The sequence below is a fragment of the Nicotiana sylvestris genome, chromosome 11, assembly GCF_000393655.2.
Source record: "Nicotiana sylvestris chromosome 11, ASM39365v2, whole genome shotgun sequence".
Lineage (NCBI taxonomy): Eukaryota > Viridiplantae > Streptophyta > Magnoliopsida > Solanales > Solanaceae > Nicotiana > Nicotiana sylvestris.
The window spans coordinates 114010427-114031494 of NC_091067.1; positions in this window are offsets into that span (position 1 = coordinate 114010427).

Genomic DNA, 21068 nt, shown 5'->3' on the forward strand with positions numbered 1-21068 from the left:
GGAACGCTTATTTGCATCATGTGCACTTGACTTAGGGGACTCAACACAGGGGTTGGGTCCGTCTAGGACAAGCAATCTGAAATGAAAAAGACCATTTTGCGGCATCCTGTTTGTTTTACGCATTTATTTGTCACAGACTTGCATGCCGACCGGCTTCTGACAATATGAAAAAAAAATATATGTAGCAGTGTAGAAAGATAATTCTGAGTTACCGGCAAACTTGCCAAAATTTCGTGAATAATAAAAAAAATAAAAAAAATGTTTTTTTAGTGTGATTTATTTAAACAAGTCTTGTTGTCAGAATTAGTTTATTGTCGTGGCCCGATCTACGCCGGTTTGATTCCCACAGGATGTGAGATACGTAGGCAACCCTCATCGGGTCCAACCTCCCCTTTTGCAAAAATAGCCAAAAGAACAGAATTTACTGTTATTTGGAAAATAGTTAGAGTAATGTCATTCTTGTCAGAAATAGCCGAATGTCCTTAAAAAAGGCGCCGAAAGGTCGTTTTTGCAAGAACGGCCACCTGTGGTCATTTTTCGCAAGGCTTTCATCAGTGAGCCGACACAGCCTTAAAATCTTCGTTCTTGAAGTGCTGAAAGGCCGTATTTGCGAAATCTGGTTTTTATTTTATTTTTGAAAAATGGGTGTTAATTTTATTTTGAGTCAAATAAAGTCTTAAATTTTAAACACCCTAATAAATGTGCAGAATGAGCACAGATCAAAATTTATACGTAACAATAATGAACAAGATCCCTTTGGAGTTGCACATGTGGTGGGATGATTTGGGCGGATTAGAGCGCGACACGGTCAAGCTATACCTGGGAGGCCTCACTGGGTGGCTGAAGATTAATCCTGGGGGGATATCATAAAGGCTTTGGTTACATTTTTGGAACACGACCCATAATGTATTCCACTTCTCAGATTTTAAACTCACCCCAACCTTAGAAGAGGTAGCAAGTTATATGGACATTACTGAGGGGCTAAGGCACAAATAGCTGATTGCTCCAAGAGCTGTCAATACGCGCCAGTTCATGGATCTACTGAAGATGAGCAAGGGAGTCCCGTACGCTGAGTCAGATAAAGTTTTTCCTACTCTGCACTTCATGGGCATATAGGGGGGATCAACGATCCAAGAAGCGGGGTTTGCAGCAAAGGAAATCAGACAAAATGGGATAAACATAGGCGGTTCGCCTTCATTGTAGCATTCTGGGGCATTGTGGTGTTTCCACGGAAAGACAAAAATATTGATTTAAAGGTGGCGGGAGTCGTCAAAACCCTGATTGCCAAAAGCACACTGGCCCCTATGATGACATCCGAGATGTACCGAGCTCTCATAACTTGTAAAGCCGAGGCCGATTTCTTCGGGGGGTACATTAAGCGCGAGCAAAGCATACGCGGCGAATAAAGAGGGACTACGAAGGGAACATCACTATATTGAGCAAAACAATATCCACTCTCAAAGAACGGATCTTTAGACAAGTCCAAGAGGCCAGAACAGATAGGAAGCGCTGCTATGATCCGATGGCCCGGATGGAGAAACAGATGAATGGGTTTCAGGATCAACTCTTTTACAACGCTCAAAGTGTTGGGGATACAGAATCAACAAATAGAGTGATTGCTTATGTAAAGGGACAGAGTCAAGGGAAGAATCGACGATATCAGGCACTACATCACCATAAAGTGCCTAGCTTGTGAGGATATTTCCCGTACCACCTTCTTTGCTTCAAAAATGATTCATGTCCACCAGGTTATGGAAGATTTAAAAGATCTGCAGAGGAGCTATGCACCAAAACCCGTGGCGAGGCCGAACGACGCCTCGCGGGCGCCCAAAATTAAAAACTCTGGGACATTCATAGTTTGAATCTGTATTTTTCTTGTCTTTAGAGTCTATTGTCCGTCGGAGTTGGTATTTCCTTTTTTTTTTGGCATAAAGTCTGTAATCTGTATCAAGTCTGTCAATTTCCTTTCAAAAAGTGTCTTACCTTGTAATAGTTCGTTTTGCTAATGAAGATTGAAAATCCAAAAATGGTGTCTTTGTTTTTTCGCACTTGTGTCAGAACTACATCCGGTCTGATTTATGTGGGAACATGATACGTAGGCAATCCATATAAGATTCGACCACCATTAAAAAAAAAAGAAAAAAAAGAGAAAAAAAAGAAAAGAAAAAGGGAGCAATTATAAGAAGCCGGAATGACGCACGTAACTGAAGCAAATGCATGATAGAAATGGTTAACTGCCTAGTTGCATTGCATCCTCAATGTGTGTTTTTCCTATCTGTGAAAAACCTAACGCTAACCGGTTTCTCTCATTTTTGTCCCTTTTCAATCTTTAGAAAGGTGGTTGGTTGTGGTCCTGAAAGTAACGCTTCCCTGCAACACAAAGGCAAAAGACAATGGCAGAGAACAGCAGAACTGAGTGGGTTGGTACCGATGCCCGAAAGCGGTTGGTTGAACAGGACTACGGGTTGGTAGAAGAGGTAAAAATGTTGAGACAGCATGTGGCAGACATGTATCAGGCATGGATGACTGGGAAAGCACCACCCCCTCCACCGCCTAGCTTCTTGAACTCTGTCCTTACCCAAGCACCTAACACAATAACGGATGATCCCCCACACTCTCCATATCTACCCACTTATAACAGCTTTCCCAACCACTCGAGTAGCTCCATCACTCGTCGTCCAACTATATTCTCCCAACACTACTCCCCTCCCCAATGCTACTTCTCTCCACGGGACTCCCAAAAACATGCTTCACTTTCCCAGTACCCAGCTCCACAAAATGCCTATCCACCCTCACAAGCCTACCGAAAGCCCTCTGGATCAGGTTTCCGGCCCAATCAAGCATTTAAGAATGAGAGGTTGCTGAAGAAAGAAAAGTCTTTCACCCCTGTTGGAGGATCATATGCCAGTTTGTTCCAGAAGTTGAGGCAATTGGACATGTTGAAGCCGATTCATATAAAAATGCCAAACCCTCTGTCAAAGAAGTTTGATTTTTCTCGAAGGTGCGCATATTGCTCAGATGCCCCGGGGCATGACACAGAGAAGTGTTGGAAGCTGAAGAAAGCAATTCAGAAGCTTATTGATGCAGGTGACATTGTCGAGCAAAATCCAGATGCAACAGACACTAGCCAAAGTCCATCGCCTATTCGTAATGAGATGCATATGTTGAATATGACTTGTTTTGAAAAGGAATATGAGAATTCGTCTGAGATCCTCGGAGGTCCGTGCGTGGCAGAGTTTTCAGTGCTATTAGAGGTTGCTCTTAAGAACGAGCCCGCAAAGGGAACCCAAAAGCAATTTGTTAAGAACAATGAGATGGAGGTTGGTGGAGGTACTGTGAGCACGTGTTTTTTTGCCTTAACGAAAACTACTCCAAAATAAATCAAAAAATAAAATAAATTTCTTTTACTGTGTAATTTTTGAATTTGCGTGGTGTTAAATATTTGTGTTATGTCCGTAAATGTTTACTTTGTCATAATAAAATGAAAAATAAAATAAAATACATGTTGCATGCATATAGGATTTAATTATGCATTTAAAAGATAATTTAAATAAAATCACAAAAATATGCGATAGTTCTATTTTAAATATTTCACTGTGTGATTGATGTTTTGTCTATGTGTTAAATAATTGTTATAGAGTAATTAATATATTTTTGTGAAGTTAAAATTGTTTTATAATTAAAATTGGAAATTTAAATTAGAAAAATGAAATAGTTGAAAAAGGAATAAAAATCGGACCTGTATTTAAATCCAGGCCCAAGCCAAATTACCCCCTTAGGCCAATCCGGGCAGCCCAAGTCCGGTCCAGTCCAAAGCCAAGACCAAACGACGACGTTTGGCCACATTTATCAAGGACCATTGGATCAAATCCAACCAACGGACGCGATTTCATCACCTTTACCCGTAACCCGTAACCCGTAACCCGATCCAGTGACCCGACTCAGTCCGACCCCAACGTTAAACCAAACGACGTCGTTTGGATTAGTGGATTGATCCTGGCCCTTCATCTTACTTGATCGGACGGACAATACCAATCCACCCCACCCCTATATAAGTCCCAAGCCCTACCCCGACCCCTAACTGAACACCCCCCCTCCTCTCACTGTTCACCATCTTCCTCAGACCCTCCCACCTAACCCTAGCCGCCCTAAGACCCCAAAGCCTGAAACCCGGCGGCATCAACGCCGCCGGTCACCAAAATAACACCCTAAGATCCCCTGAACATCCTCTACACGAATATAACCTTAGTTTCCTTCGAATCAGGCCCCAACCCTTCGAATCTTAAATCGAAGGTTGGCCTGAAAACCTGATCTTCTCCGATGGCTTCCAAAATAACACCACAACTTCCCCTAGATACCCTCATCATGGATCTGTTAGTTGCATGGTTCGAATCATACTGGAACTACTCGAATCTTCATTTGAAGATTCGAGTACAACCTGACCTTATTCCAACCTACTTCAAACCCACACCAGTTACCCCCTGACCTCCCTCGTGCCTAGAACATCTTTGGTTTCCCTCGAATCTAACCAGAAATGAGTAAGTCCTAAATCGAACTTTCACGAACCCTAAAATACCAAACTTTTGGATTCTGTCCAGATTGAATAAAGATTGAGGTTTAATCAACCTTAGTCGAAGTATTTTCAGTGGAAAATACCTCGACTAAGGTCTGTTTGATTTCAAACAAAGTCCAAATCCAAGTCGAGTTGAGTTCATTTGAATTTAAAGGTTCAGAGGTAATTTCTGTTTCTTATGAGCATTCTATGAGTATTCTATTTTGTTTTCATTAGTCTGTTTAATTTTTCATATTTTTTTAGTCAATTCTGTTATACTGTCTCATACTCGTCTATTGGATCAGAATCATACTATTGTTTCTGTTGTTTACGAATGGTCATAATATGTGTAATCGACTCGATTAAGTTCGTCGATTAGTTGTTTTGTAAATTCTTATTGCCATTAATGCTGTTTGTAATACCCTGTTTATCCGTTTGGAATTATTTATTGTCATTGAACTCAGTCAATTAGTTCTTCCCAATTAATTGATTCTCTTTTAATAATTCAGAAAGTTTGTCAATGGTATGTATATATTGTTTTCTGAACAGGGCATTGTCAGTATATTGACAATGCTCCTGTATTTGTTTGCTTTTAGTTCAGTTTTGAATTTCAGTTGAAATAATCCTGCATGTTCTGTGTAATGTTAAGGGTGTTTTATTCAGTGTTCAGTTGAGAATCCCCTGTTTAAATTCAGTTCTTGTCAATCAGTTATTAGAAATGTGATATACTGTCTCAAAATCATAGGATTGGTTATAGCTGTAAATCAGAAGGATAATTAAGTTTATACAGATTATAGAATCTGTTTTACAGTGGGTTCTGATTTTTCAGTAATAACAGTAGGTTTTCAGGGGTACTACTGGTAATGAAACAGTGAGGTAATATGATATAATAGAGGGCTGAAAGTGGTATGTTAATGGCTATTAGTTAATGATACTAATGGGGAACAAGGGATAATGGGCTGCTAGAAATCAGGAAAAAGTTAGCTTAATGGGATTTAAAAGTGGAAAAATAGATTGTTAATGGAAATTTTCTTTTTTTTAAAAAGAAAAAGGGGTCCAAGCAGACCTGTATAAGAAGGGGGAATGGGGACTGACTTGAGGGGGGGGGGGAGAACAGATTTTGAAAGAAAAAATCTGATTGATCAGTTTTCAGACAGAGTTTTTGAGAGCTTAGAGAGAGTTTTGGAAAGACAGAAAAATAGGAAGAGAAAAATTTGATTTGAAAAGAAAAAGAAATCAGATTTTAACAGGAGATTCTAAGAAGAAAAAGAGAGTGTGAGATTGAAGAGAACAGAAACAGAAAAATCAGAAATAGGAATCCGAAACAGGAAGAAACTGAAAATCTGAAAAAATGTTATTCTTCTAGAATCTGTCCGTTGTTTGTTTTTTGTGGATACTATTCAGTCTGAATCTGAAATTTTCCTAAAGTTATTGTCACTGTTCATCTGGGTTAACAAGTTTAGTTCAGACTTGCTAAATACTGCTATTCTGCTGACTTTGTTACTGTTGCAACTGCTGAAATTTACTCTTTCTACCTTCGTTTTCAGGTACATATCTCTTAAATTCTATGTTGAAAAGAGATTCAACATGACAAATAAATGAATTTCAAATTGAAATGCTGCCTTCTATCGTTTAAGTTTAAACATTTAAATTTCAGCTTTGGTTTCATGTTGGATAAACATTAGTGAGTTCGACTTGACGGTTACAAGTTAATTGTCTTATTCTTAAATTCATATAAAAACTTTGTAATAATGTTATCCATGTTGAAATTTCCTTAGTTTAGTTATCTTTGAGTTGTGTAAATACGAAGCATGGCAGAAAGTTGGCTTTTGTTTACATTTTATGGTATTGTTAGATAGGTATAGCATAATATGGAATTATCAAAGAAAATATGCTATTAGTTTATTTTGTTAGTTAATTAGTTGTTTAAAGCTAGATGATGATTGGTTGCAATTTGCTATCTTTTGGCATAACATTGGTTGTGTTCATAATTTATAGTTGAAAGACGCGTTAGTATAATCCGTTATGTTAACGATGTCGAATATGGTAAGTAATATTGTACGCAATATCCTTTTATTAAGTCAACTAGACTTGTTCTCTTTCTTAATAATAAAGGGCTTAGGAACTTATACAATGTGAAAGTTAATAGTTAGTAATAATTCACATAGATTGAGAATCAAATTGGTTTGATTATATTTATATCTATCCTAACTCAATCATAGGCCTAATTAATTAAATTAATTTCGTCTATTAAGATTAAAACGAGTATATGAGAATAAGTTGAGATGTATATGCACAAATTGCAACACTTTAAATCAATGGTAAGTAGAAATAGAATTTGCACTAAATTAATAATAATAAAAGTTCTTGAAAATATTCTTTCCTTTATAATTCAATTTCAGTTTTATATACAATTAATTCTTTGGCATATATATGCTTTATAATTGTCAAAAGTAGTATTAATCATATTTTTATCCTTTCACTGAGAGTTTGAATAGTCTTGGGATGAACATGTTATATGCGGAAATTATAGTCAACGGGCAATATTTAAAAATTGTGAATTTTTTTAAAGAATTTAAAGACACCCCTTGAATATGAATTTCTCAGTATTTTCATATAAAATGTGTAGATACAACAAACAATTTATGGAAAAATCCCTAATATCATTGCAAATATTTCGCGCAATTAGGGATACGTTCACGTACCCTGATTATATTTTTAAAAAGCAAAATTCGGATTATGCGTACGCGCAATTTCGAGCGAATATTTAATAAAAGAATTTTTTCAAAGGCGTTAAATTAATTTCATAAAAACCCGCGATGCGCAGTTCAATATTTAAGAAAAACAAATATTTTTGATTCAACACAATCTCGAAAAAATGATTGCTTAATAATTATATTATCAAAAGTTATTGTGTACACGTACGCGTGACACAAATCCGCATTTTTATAACACGAATATACGTACGCGTAATTCGATTCAAGGAAGGGTCCTTAATTACAATAAGTAAAAGTGGTAGAAAAATCACGTAACAAAAAATGTATTTAATAAAATCAAGATAATTAATCCAATAATAAAAACAGTTAAGCAACCGTGCTAGAACCACGGAATTCGGAAATGCCTAACACCTTCTTCCGGATTAACAGAATTCCTTACTCAAGATTTCTGGTTCGCAGAATAATAAACAGAGTCATATTCTCCTCGATTCAGGGATTAAAATTGGTGACTTGGGACGCCTTAAAACTCCCAGGTGGCGACTCTTAAATAATTAAATAAATCCCGTTTCGACTGTCCTTTAATTGGAGAAAACTCCCCACGCCCCCGCGGGTGCGATAAAAAGGAGGTGCGACAGGTCCCAGTAATGTTGATGCCGAATTCAATGGCTAAGATGTTGAGCTTGGCAATTGGAAAGACGCTCCTTTCTTGGTTGGTCAGGGAGGAATTTTGGTGGTTCATTTTGTTATCATTTCTGTTGTCCGGGTTATTTGCAGGGTTGTAATTCAGACATTGTCTTGTGTCAAACCCTCTTATCCTTCCATTTTTGTCATAGTGGTTTGTTTAGTGTGGTCTAAGTTTGTTTTAGGGTTTGTTCCAAGGTTGTACCCCAGTAGTTTTGCTTGTTTCGTTATACGAACCGTTTCACCGCTTGTCTAATGCAACTTCCGGTCTTTTGTTACCTCCAGTCATCTTCTTTGTTTAGTTCTTTTTATCCTTTTGTTTTGTCCTTGTTTAACGCCAATTCTAGTGACATGACATGCACGCACAGTTTGGGCCTAATCTTAAGAGTTAATTATAAAGCCATTGGGAGATGATCGGGACACTTAAGGGAAATAAGAATAGCTTGAGATCATTTGAAGCCCGAGCCACGTGAAACTAGGGCAAGTAAAACATAAAGAAAAACCATAAAAGCAAGTTAGTCATATTGACAAGGAGGCCGTTCATGGTAACGAAAGTGAGAGTATTGCCCAACGGTGCTTTAAAAATGACAAAATGAAAAGGCGAATGTGTGGATATGGTTATCAAGTCCGGAACAATCAGAGGATGTGGCGAATGTTTAATTGTGTTGTTTGTGCTTGGCATGTTTTGAAGATTGGAATGACGAAGGCATTTTATTCTTCTATCTAAACACTTTATCCTTCGTTAACCCCTTTGAGCCTTATTGGTTTTCTTTCATACCCCTCGTTCGGAATCAGTAGCAAAGATTAGAAAACACAAGCATGGAAGATAAAGAAAAAGAAAACAACAGAAACAACAAAACAACAAAACAACAAAAGAGAAAGGAGAAATGAGAAATGAGAAAAGAGAAAGAAAAAGAAAAATAAAAGAAAATAATAAATAAGTGGAAAGGAAAACAAAAAAGGAATTGGGAAATACGTTTGACCTGATTCCTCAAAGAAGGATACGTAGGCGCCTCACGGCTTGGTCATAGTGTAACATAGTGTGCATAGCATAACATAGTGTAAAAAAAAGGGAATTGGGAACTACGTTTGACCTGATTCCTCAAAGAGGATACGTAGGCGCTTCACGGCTCGGTCATAGTGTAATAAAAAAATCAAAAATCCCCAAGCAAGAAACCGAGGCAGAAGTTGTGTTTGATGTAAAGAAATCTGGTTCCGAAGGTTGTAAATTTTGAACCCAAATTGATTCGTTTGAGCCGCTAATACCCTTTCTTTCTAGCCCTATCCAAAACCCCACATTACGGTCCAAAGAAAGACCTTTTGACCAGTCTTCGAAAGATGCCAAGTCATGCAAATGGAAGTCGAGAATAACACTCTGATCCCCTGCAGAAAAGTAATAAAATGAGAGAGTCTTATCGGTGAAAACCTTCACCGGCACCTTGAGGCGACTATAAGTTGAGAGAAAAATCAAAATGAGAGAGGCTTGATAATGAAAACCCTTCGGACACTACAAGTCGAATAAAGATTGAGAATCAAATAGGAAAGCACCAGACGAAGATTGTGAAATGCGATTAACGACGAAGGATAGGCCACATATGCATGTCATGGCCAATAGAGTTGGTATCCACATCTGATAGGTTTTACTTTGTAGTTTTTCGCGTTAGGAGTCATCTCTTCCTTTTGTCTTTTACTCCGTTCCTTTTACCTTTGTCATTTCTTCTTCTTGAGTCTCTTTGATCAAAACAAGTGAGAAATGATTTCAAAATTTGCCATCAGCTTTCCAATTATGCAAGACGAGATCTGACTAGTACATCAAAGTGGTATAAGTCAGGAAAGAACAAGCGCAATGAGCTGGTAATAGTCAACGTACTTTGAGGCTCACGCAAAATACCCAAGATTGGTCCATATCAATTCAGGGACAGTGCAACAAAAAGAGGGCCAGAGGGATTGAACCGAGGGTATATTCGATGATGAGATTGACAAAAGGATGGACCAGTGACAAGAAGGATATCTCCAGCAGAAATCGAGGGTTATAAGGCCAAGACCAACGGAAAATCAATAAAGAACAACGCGGAAAACAATGGACATAATTGGGAAATTCATAGGAGACTCAAAGGTTGGGGAAATGCCAGTTCACGGACAATACCGCAAAAGAAGATATTGGGTCTGCACCGAAAAAAGGTATTTTAGTAACACAGACGATGGATAGAGTGGTTAATCAATGAACATGCAAGATCTTCAAGTGAAATCAGCTGTCATGAAAATACATGAGGTATGTGAAAAAGGAATCGTCAAGAAGGTCGGAAGGTATCAGCCAAGTTGCAAGACGGTCAGACAACGCATAGATGGGAAAATGGTTGATAGCATCCCCAGCAGGAGTATCACAACCAATCACCACGTTTTAAACTGACCAAATTGTCTTTGATTTGAAGGAGGGACAGGGAATGTTACTGATGACGGAATGATGTGCCACAATAAAGATTATCAAACTGGGGCAGAAAATTTTCGGGAAGTCTAACACAAATTTGGTGAAAAGCGGTATCCCCAGCAGTTTTTCGGGAGAAGGCAAAACAAGTTTTAAAGAAAGCAATGTCAGGAGGAAGATAACACGAGTTTTAAGGGAGGTAGTCTTTGAAGGAAGAAGGAAAAAAAAAAAGAAGAAAAAAAGAGGAAGACCAGTTTTGCAAAAGGAAACGGTTTGCAGAGGAATGAAACATCAGTCTTAAGGGAAGTAGTCTTTGAAGGAGTAAGATAACATATTTTTGAAAATGTGTTATCCCCAGCAGTTCGCAGAGAAGATAGTACAAGTTTTGAGGGAAGTGGTTTTGAAGAAAGATAATTCAAGTTAGAAGGAAAATGGGTCAGGAGCCCCACCTGAAGAACGGAATGGCGATTTATTTTTCGAAGTTGTTGTTGAGGTCAGGAGCCCCGCCTGAAGAACGGAATGACGTTTTATTTTTCGAAGTTGTTGTTGAGGTCAGGAGCCCCGCCTGAAGAACGGAATGACGATTTATTTTTTGAAGTTGTTGTTGAAGTTAGAAGCCCCGCCTCAGGAATGGAATGGCGTTTTATTTTTCGAAGTTGTTGTTGAGGTCAGGAGCCCCGCCTGAAGAACGGAATGACGATTTATTTTTCAAAGTTGTTGTCGAGGCCATGAGCCCGCCTAAAGAGCGGAATGGCGATTTACTTTTCGAAGTTGTTGTTGAGGTCAGGAGCCCCGCCTGAAGAGCAGAATGACGATTTATTTTTCGAAATTGTTGTTGAGGTCAGAGCCCCGCCTGAAGAACGGAATGGCGATTTATTTTTCGAAGTTGTTGTTGAGGTCAGGAGCCCCGCCTGAAGAACGGAATGTCGATTTATTTTTCGAAGTTGTTGTTGAGGTCAGGAGCCCCGCCTGAAGAACAGAATGACGATTTATTTTTCAAAGTTATTGTCGAGGCCAGGAGCCCGCCTGAAGAGCGGAATGGCGATTTACTTTTCGAAGTTGTTGTTGAGGTTAGGAGCCCCGCCTAAAGAACGGAATGACGATTTATTTTTTGAAGTTGTTGTTGAGGTCAGGAGCCCCGCCTGAAGAACGGAATGACGATTTAGTTTTTGAAGTTGTTGTTGAGGTCAGGAGCCCCGCCTGAAGAACGGAATGACGATTTATTTTTCGAAGTTGTTGTTGAGGTCAGGAGCCCCGCCTGAAGAACGGAATGGCGATTTATTTTTCGAAGTTGTTGTTGAGGTCAGGAGCCCCGCCTGAAGAACGGAATGTCGATTTATTTTTTGAAGTTGTTGTTGAGGTCAGGAGCCCCACCTGAATAACGGAATGGCGATTTATTTTTCGAAGTTGTTGTTGAGGTCAGAAGCCCCACCTGAAGAACAAAATGGCGATTTATTTTTCGAAGTTGTTGTTGAGGTCAGGAGCCCCGCCTGAAGAACAGAATGGCGATTTATTTTTTGAAGTTGTTGTTGAGGTCAGGATCCCCGCCTGAAGAACGGAATGACGATTTATTTTTCGAAGTTGTTGTTGAGGTCAGGAGCCCCGCCTGAAGAACGGAATGTCGATTTATTTTTCGAAGTTGTTGTTGAAGTCAGTTGCCCGCCTGAAGAAAGGAATGACGATTTATTTTTTTGAAGTTGTTGTTGAGGTCAGGAGCCCGCCTGAAGAGAGGAATGGCGTTTTACATTTCAAGTTTTGAAGTTGGGAGCCCGCCCATATAACAGAGGAATACATTTCAGTCTTTACATTTCAAGTTTTGAAGTTGGGAGACCGCCCATATAACAAGGGAATACATTGAAGTTTGAAGTCAGTAAAGCGGGGTGTTATAACAAAAAACCCCAGCAGAAATCAGAAGGAAGACGACAAGTCGAGCCAGAAGTAAAGAAACGGCAGAGGTGCTATATTCTAAGAAATAATTGGTGTTGAAGTCAGTAAAGTAGAGGAATACAACCGAAATCCCCAGCGGGAAACAACAAAAATCCCCAGCAGAGGAAGGCAGTCCAAGATTCGATGGAAAAATAATGCTAAGCTCCCGAGAAGGAAATAAGCAGTTCGAGATCGACAGTCAAGGGAGAATACAAGACAAATCAGAAGTAAAGAAATAACAGAGGAGTCACCGAGACATCAAAGCAACAAGAGACACAAGAGCACGACTAAAGATCTAGATAAGATTTTGTAATTCATAGACTATAGTTTAGTCTAGCTTCTTGTTTTTCTTTCAACATGGTGTAATAAGGAGGTCGGCAAACAGTAATAACAGCATGCAACAACAGTAACATTGCAGTCCCATGGTAGGCCCAACTACCAAAACTTCCCGAACTACATTAACCTGATTCCCTTCTAGCTAGGGATATGTAGGAAACCTTTGAAGCAAAGGTTCGGTTAAATCTTTTCAAAAAATTGCTTCACACGGAGTATTCTAACGGACAAAAATCGCTCGTATCCGTTCATTTTATCTTTGCACGAAAACCTTTTGTGTTTTCGGATAAAGAGGGGCAGCTGTAAGCACATGATTTTTGCCCTATGTGAGAATTACTCTCAAAAATTCAAAATAAAACAATTTTCCTTTGTGTGCAATTTTGAGAATTTTCGTGGCATTTTTGGATAATTATTTGTAATTGTCTGTGCATGTTTATTTATTAGATTAATAAAAAATACAAAATATGTCGCATTTGCATTTAGTATTTAATTCTACAATTAGGAGCAATTAAGTTTGTTTTACAAGAACAAAAATCATAAAAATAATGTATGTCGTAGTTTTAGCATTTAATGTCCAAATTGTGTGATTTTATCATTAATTGCTATGTAATTGTGTTTTAATTGTTAAGAGTTAATTAGTACTTTTATAAATTGATTTAGTTCTATAGGTTAATTTAGAATTTTTAGAATTTTAGTTTTATTTTAAGAAAAAAAAAGAAAAAGAAAAAAGAAAAAAGAAGCAATGAAAATAAAAGAGGAAGAAAATCGGATTGGGCCTTTTCTTCAATTTTAAATCACAGGCCCAAAGAACCAAACTCCCACCGGGTCGACCCGACCCGGTTTGCCCCACAGCCCAAACAAACACCCCCCTTTTCTTCCATTTTCCATTTCCATTTTTTTACCCCAAAACCCTAAACACCCGCCCCCTCTCTTTCTCCTTCTTCTTCGAAGCCACCCCCATGGTTGCCCTCTCCTCGTCGCCAACCTACAGCCCAACGACCCTCCAGTCGCGAGCTCCAACCAGTCCGCCATGGCCGCTTCTTCTTCTTCTTCGTCGTCAGTCACTGCTCAACAGCCTCCTCACGTCCGCCATGGCCACTGCTTCTTCTTCTTCGTCAGCAACTCCAGCTCGAACGCCCGTCGACCACCCTTTATCGTCGAGCAGCAGCGAGCAACAACATCTCCAAGCCATTGCTGCTCCAGCTCCACTGTCATGCCAACGGCCCCTTCGTCGTCTCCCAGGCCGTTACACCCCATCAGATTGGAGGTCCATCATTTTCTTCATCCATTCAACACACATAAATTCCCATCGTCATAGCTGCTCACCCCAACTCCATCTCCAGTCAGTCGCAACACCAACCAGCACACCACAAATAGCCGTTCATCTCCTTCAACCCCTAAATACACTTAGACCTAAGAGAAGACGTTCGTTTCTATCATCTTCTCCATGAAGACCAACCACAAAATCAGCTGTTGCTCCACGACCTCACACCAAATGACCCTTCCTCTCTAAAACACAATAGAACCACCAGTCCACCAGAAACCAGCCAGCTATTCTTCTCGAAAAAAAAACCATGTGCACACACGCAAAACAGTTTTAAGCTGAGGTTGGTTGGAGGTCTTCACCGTCCATTCGAGGTTCCGTTCGAGTCCGTGTCTGTTAGTCAAGCGTCGAAACAGTGTTGCGAACGAAGTTGTGTTTCATCAGAAGTTCAACATTGTTCGACGTCGGATCGTTAGCATAAAGGTCAGTCATAGTTCGTTCACGGATTTTTGTTGCTTTTTCTTTGGTTTCGTTTTAATATGTGGTTTCATTTTTGATAAAATTTTCGCATGATATTCCTACTGCATATTCGTTGAAATTGTGTGTATGCGTGTTTCGACGACTTTCCTACTGTTTTGAGTTCGATTGATGCTCAAGTTTAGTGATTGAAATCTACTCGCTTGTTCGATAAGTTTGTTTTGATATGAATCTGACTCTGTTGTTAACTCATGAACGTTGTCGATTAGGAGTTTGTTTGGCGAGTTTGTTTATTCAGAGTTTGATTATTAATTGGATAATTGATTAGATGAATTGGTTATAGCTGATATGGTTTGTAATATAGATCAAAGGGGATGGGGGTAGAATGGTAATTTCAGTAGTTTCAGGGGTAATATGGGAAATGAGTCTTAAAAAAAAGATTAATTTGAGTGCTCCGTCCACCAGACATTAATAATATTAAAATAATACCTAGTGGGGGACAAAACATGTGGTAGTGGGCAATAATACATTGTTTAATATAGTGGGGGACAAGACATGTGGTAGTGGAAACTAATACATTTGTTTAATATAGTGGGGGACAAGACATGTGGTAGTGAGAACTAATACATTTGTTTAATATAGTGGGGAACAAGACATGCAAGAGTGGGGAACAAAACATAATGGTATGAAAAGATTAAAAAAGGATTGATTAAAATATGTTGCCCATACCTGTTTTGGGTTATAAATAGGGTCATTTCAAGACAGAAAGGGGGCTGGTTTTTTTGAGAGGAAGAAAATCGTTTCTCTTCCAGTTTTTCTTAAAGTCTAGGTTGGATTTTTAACATTTAAAAGTTCAGTGATTTGGGAGTAGAAAAGGGGCTGGTTTTTTGGAGAAAGAAAATCAGTTCTCTTTCAGTCTTTTTTCAAAGAGTCTAGGCTGGATTTTTTTAACATTTAAAAGTTCAGTAATTTGAGGGTAAGAAAAACAGGCTGGTCTTAAATCTAAAAGGTTCAGTGTTTGAGAGCTAAGAAACTGAAAAGTTAGTCTTTTCTTTTACTGCTGAATATCAGAACTAGTACTGTTGCGGTTTCATCGGTGTTGCTGTGTGGTATTTCTGGGGTTTCAATTGGTTCTTCCTGAGTTTGCTATTGGTTATTGGCTACTGTTTTCATTGGGTGTTGCTGAAACTCTGCTGGTTCCTTCCTTTTAATCTGTCACTAGGTTATTCTGTCACTGCGTTGCTGTGTTATTACTGTTGCTGACCGCTCCTTCATCTTCTTGTATTTCCGTATCCAGGTACATGTTGTACAACTCTCAAATTTAATGAAAAGGCAGTAAAGAGTTGTTGGAATGGATTTCTGAATGTCTCCTGTTTCTTTGTGTTTAATTTAATGTATAAGCAGTAGTTCACTTGATATCGCATAACATGTATTAGAATGACTTTGGAATGCATAAACTGGACTGTTGAATCTATTTCTACAAACATGAGAATATCAATTGTAATTAATCTTAGTTTGTGATTACTAGTTATGAAATATAGTGTAGTTAATTCTTTTTTTCAGTAGTCGTGTAATAGTTTCAAATAGGTTATGCCACGAAACAAGTTCAAATAGTTCATGGAAATTAGCATGTTGGTTTAATAGGGTTAGTTCTGAAATTGCGAGTTCGCTTGAGTAAGTAACATCATTTTAAATAGCAATGTGAATAATGTTAGTAACTAATATTCTCAAATGTTAGTGATTGATGTTAGCCTAATGTCAGTTTTTAAGCATTGACGCATTTCTTTGACAAGTCGTAAAAAGAGTTAAAAAAATGGCTTTGTATTACACATAGTTAGTTCCAATAGTTCAATTCATCTAATAATGTTAGTTTAAATTAATCAAAGAATAGTTAGTTTGTTTTGATATTACTGGGTGTCAATCTCGTGTTCTATTCATAATCTCAACTTTAGTGTTATTAACTAATAGAATAAGGAACAATACAATCTCCCTTGAGTAAGCTCTGTTGCAATTTTCCATTTGCATTTGTCTTAATCTAATAAACAATAAGAGGCACGAGCTTATAAACATGTAACTAATTAGGACCTCTTCTCTTTTTATTTTAGAGACGAACTTAATAGAAAATGTAGTCACTTTAGGATTGTCCTTTCAAAATAAACGAGATAAGCCTCGCCTAGTAAAACTCACCGATTGCGGGGCCCTCACGATTGTATATATATTAATTACTTAGAACTCGGGATCGGCCGCTTAGCGAAATTCACGGCCTTTTTCCCAAAGTAATAACGCGTTAGTCACTGTTAGGCGCATACTTTTAATAATTTACTTTCTTAAACTCGGGTGCACATTTATGTGACCCAAGTCCAAATCTCAACGAAGTCGAAATGTGTCGTTAATCACGGGTACATTGATTATGACGTGGTTCGAGATGCATTTCCACGACGTCGTAAATTCCTTTAAAAAATAATGAATGAGACGAGCCTCGACAAACAAGAATACACAAATTGCGGGGCCCTCAATGGACAGTTATTTCAAATACTTAGATTTCGAGACAGGCCGCATAGCGAACTTTACGGCTTTTCTCAAAATAACAACGCGTTAGTATCTTTAGGCGCGTATTTAATAATGTTATCTTCCTAAACTCAGGTGCACATTTATGTGACCCAAATCCAAATCTCAACGAAGTTGGAACGTATCAAAAATTGCAGGTACATTTATGTGGCGCAATTCGAGATGCATTCTCACGACGTTGCAATTCTTTGAATAAATAATAACAAAAGCGGTAAACAGTTAAATTTGCACGTAGGTTCATAATTGTATAAAATCAGATATTCAAGCCGAATATGACAGTTGAGCGACCGTGCTAGAACCACGGAACTCGGGAATGCCTAACACCTTCTCCGGGGTTAACAGAATTCCTTATCCGGATTTTTGGTGCGCAGACTGTTAAACAGAGTCATTCTTTTCCTCAATTCGGGATTCAACCGGTGACTTGAGACACCACAAATCTCCCAAGTGGCGACTCTGAATCTTTAAATAAAATTCCGTTTCGATTGTCCTTTCATTGGAAAAACTCCCTTTACGTATACCCTTTTCCGGGGTGCGGCTGAAAAGGAAGTGTGACAACACCAATATGAAGGGCAGCTTGATTATCACACCAGAGTTTTGCCGGTGTATGATGTTTCAACCCAATTTAAGTTCAAAGATGATGTATCCACATAATCTCATACGTAGACTGTGAGATAGCTCTATACTCAGATTTTGCACTGGATCGAGATACAACATTTTGCTTCTTACTCCTCCATGATACCAGGTTTACTCCAACAAAAACACAATAACCTGTAGTAGATCTTCTATCAATTTTGGATTCAGCCTAGTCAGCATATGCGAAACACTCGACACAAGTATGGCCGTGATTGCTATACAATATTCTAAGTCCAAGAGCTCCTTTCAAGTACTCCCTTCGGTCCACAATAAGTGACCAATTTGCTTTTGACACGCCCATTAAGAAAATACTAAATTTTATACAAAAATACCTAGCATGTCTAAACTACCCTTAATTAAATATTTAATGTGAGGAGTAAAAAAACTTTTTAGGGATATGTACATAAGGGTAATTTTGTAAAACAAATTGAATTTTTTCTTGATTATATAAATGGACACTTATTTTGGACCAAAATAAAAAAGCAAATTGGTCACTTATTGTGGACCGGAGGGAGTAACATAGAATATATTCCAAAGCTTCCCAATGTTTGACTGTAGGTGCGGACATGAATTGGATAACAACACTCACTGCAAAAGCAATATCTGGACGAGTTAGAGTGAGATAGTTCAACTTTCCAACTAATCTCCTATATCTCTCGGAAGAAGTCCCTTCTTGCTTCTATTCACTTCTACTACCAAAAAGTATTTCAGTTGGCCCAAATCCTTCGTATGAAACTTAGTATGCAAGAAAGACTTGAGGGAAGAGATCCCCGCATAGTCACTTCATGTGATAACAATGTCATCAATATATACAACTGGGAGAATAATGCCAACTGCTGATTACCGATAAAAGACTGAATGATCACACTTGCTCATTTTCAGTCTCAACAATGAAAGAAAATAACAGTTAGTCATAGAACCCTACTACTAACAGAAAGAGAGATTGTGTGCCAATACTACTGTTATGAACACTCTAGACTACCTACTCTACTACCCTAATCCTCGACCTCCATACCTTTCTATCAAGGGTCATGTACTCGGTCAGCTGAAACTGCACCATGTCTTGCCTAATCATCTCTCCCCACCTCTTCTTTGTCCTACCTCTACCTCTCCGTAGGCCCTCCAATGTCAACCTCTCACCTCCTCACCGGCGTGCCTGTGCTTTTCCTTCTCACATGACCAAGCCACCTAAGCCGCGCTTCCCGCATCTTTTCCTCAATATGGACCGCACCCACCTTATCGCGATTAACCTCAGTTCTAATCCTATCTAACCTGGTGTGCCCGCACATCCATCTCAACATCCTCATCTCTGCAACCTTAATCTTCTGGACATGAGCGATCTTGACTGGCCAACACTCAGCCTCATACAACATCGTCGGTGAAGGTGTTGGTTTATGTTTAGTCAACAATGGCATGCCAATTGGAAGAATTGGTGGAACGAGTTGGTGTGGATGCTAGGAGGAAGCTTCCTCCTTTGATGTCACCCATGACATCAATAGGAGGTAGTTTGATGTCACCAATGACATCAAGAGGAGGTCTTTACCTCTATAAATAGATGCACTCCTTCATTTGTAGAAATCATCCCAAAAATAATACAACACATTGTAGTGAGTAGAGAGTTAAGAGAGAAATTCTCTTAAGTATAATTGGGAACTCTCCCCTTCCTTTGTTAATATTAAAAAGGCAGTTGTTCTCTGGTGGACGTAGGATTATTTTGATCCGAACCACGTTAAATCTTGTGTTCTTTCTTTTACGTTTCCGCTAACAATTGGCATCAGAGCAACAGGATTCTTTAACGATCCAAGGAGGAAGAACAAGCAAAGATGAGTTCCATGAAGTTTGAAATTGATAGATTCAGTGGATACAACAACTTCAATATCTGGAAGATCCAGATGATGGCGTTACTGCGGAGGGAAGATTCAATCCATGCTATTTACGGAAAGTATCCTAAGGATATATCAACTCCCGACAAGGAGAAGATTGAAGGGGATGCATTGAGTACAATCCAACTATCCCTTGCACCTAACGTGCTTTGTGAAGTGAGTACGGGTACCGTAGAGACAACCGAACAGTTATGGGAAAAGCTAGAAGGGCTATACCAAGACCGATCAGTGACAACAAGGATGTTGTTACAACAACGTATTCACACATTTAAGATGGGGTCAGGTACTTCGTTACAAGATCATTTAGATGCGTTCAATAAACTTGTCATGGACTTACAGATTGCAGGAATTAAAAAGGAGGAGGAGACGCTTGCCTGTGCTTTGCTATTTTCATTGACTTCAAGATATCGTGATATTGAGAATTCAATGATGTATAGCAAGGAGCCTATCAAGCTTGAGCAAGTGTGGCAGACACTTAACTCTAGTAATGTGCGGAGGCACATTGAAGGAGATAGAGATGACCAGACACGTGGGCTTTTTGTAAGAGGCCGGACTAGACAACAGGGAAAGAGCAAATCAAAGCACAGATCAAAGTCTCGTGTGAACAAGAAGAATACAGAGTGTTGGGGTTGTGGCAAGAAGGGGCACTTTGAACGAGACTGCCCAATGTCAAAGTCCAAGGAAAAGGCGAGTGCATCCACAGTTGAACAGGTACATGATTTTGATAATGATTATGTACTAACAACATCGTGTAATAATAATAGTAGTTATGGAAATAAATGGGTGTTAGACTCTGCTTGCACTCTGCATATGACGTTCCGAAAAGACTGGTTTAGCAGCTATGAGAAAAGTGGAGGAACCGTAGTAATGATCAATAATGCAACTTGTGCAATAGTTGGCATTGGCTCAGTTCGGGTTCACTGCCATGATGGAGTCGTGAGGACTATTACACAAGTCCGTCATATTCCTGATCTGAGGAAGAATTTGATCTCCCTGAGTACTCTGGATAAACAAGGCTACAAGTACATGAGCGAAGCAGGAACTATAAAGGTGACTAAAGGTTCTTTAGTCATGTTGAAAGGCAAGATAGAGAACGACCTTTACACATTGGACGGAAGCACCATTGTTGGCTCTGCAAATGCATCTACAGTGCAATTATCTAATGATGACAAGGCAAGACTATGACACATGAGACTGGGTCATATGAGCGCGCGTGGACTGGAGATGTTGAGCAATCGTAACCTTTTGGAAGGTGAGAAGATCGGCACACTTGACTTCTATGAGCACTGCATTCTAGGGAAGCAAAAGAAGGTCAGCTTCAGCACTAGCAAACACAAGACAAGAGGAGTGCTAGACTACATCCATTCAGATTTATGGGGTCCCTCTAAACTTCCATCGAAGGGCAAAAAGAGGTATCTTCTCACTTTTATTGATGATTTCTCACGAAAGGTTTGGGTGCATTTTTTGAAGGCAAAAAGTGATGCTTTTGAAGCATTTAAAGAGTGGAAGATTTTGGTTGAAAATCAAATGGAGCGGAAAATCAAGTATCTTCGCACAGACAATGGCTTGGAGTTTTGCAATGAAGAGTTTAATGAATTCTGCAAGGTTC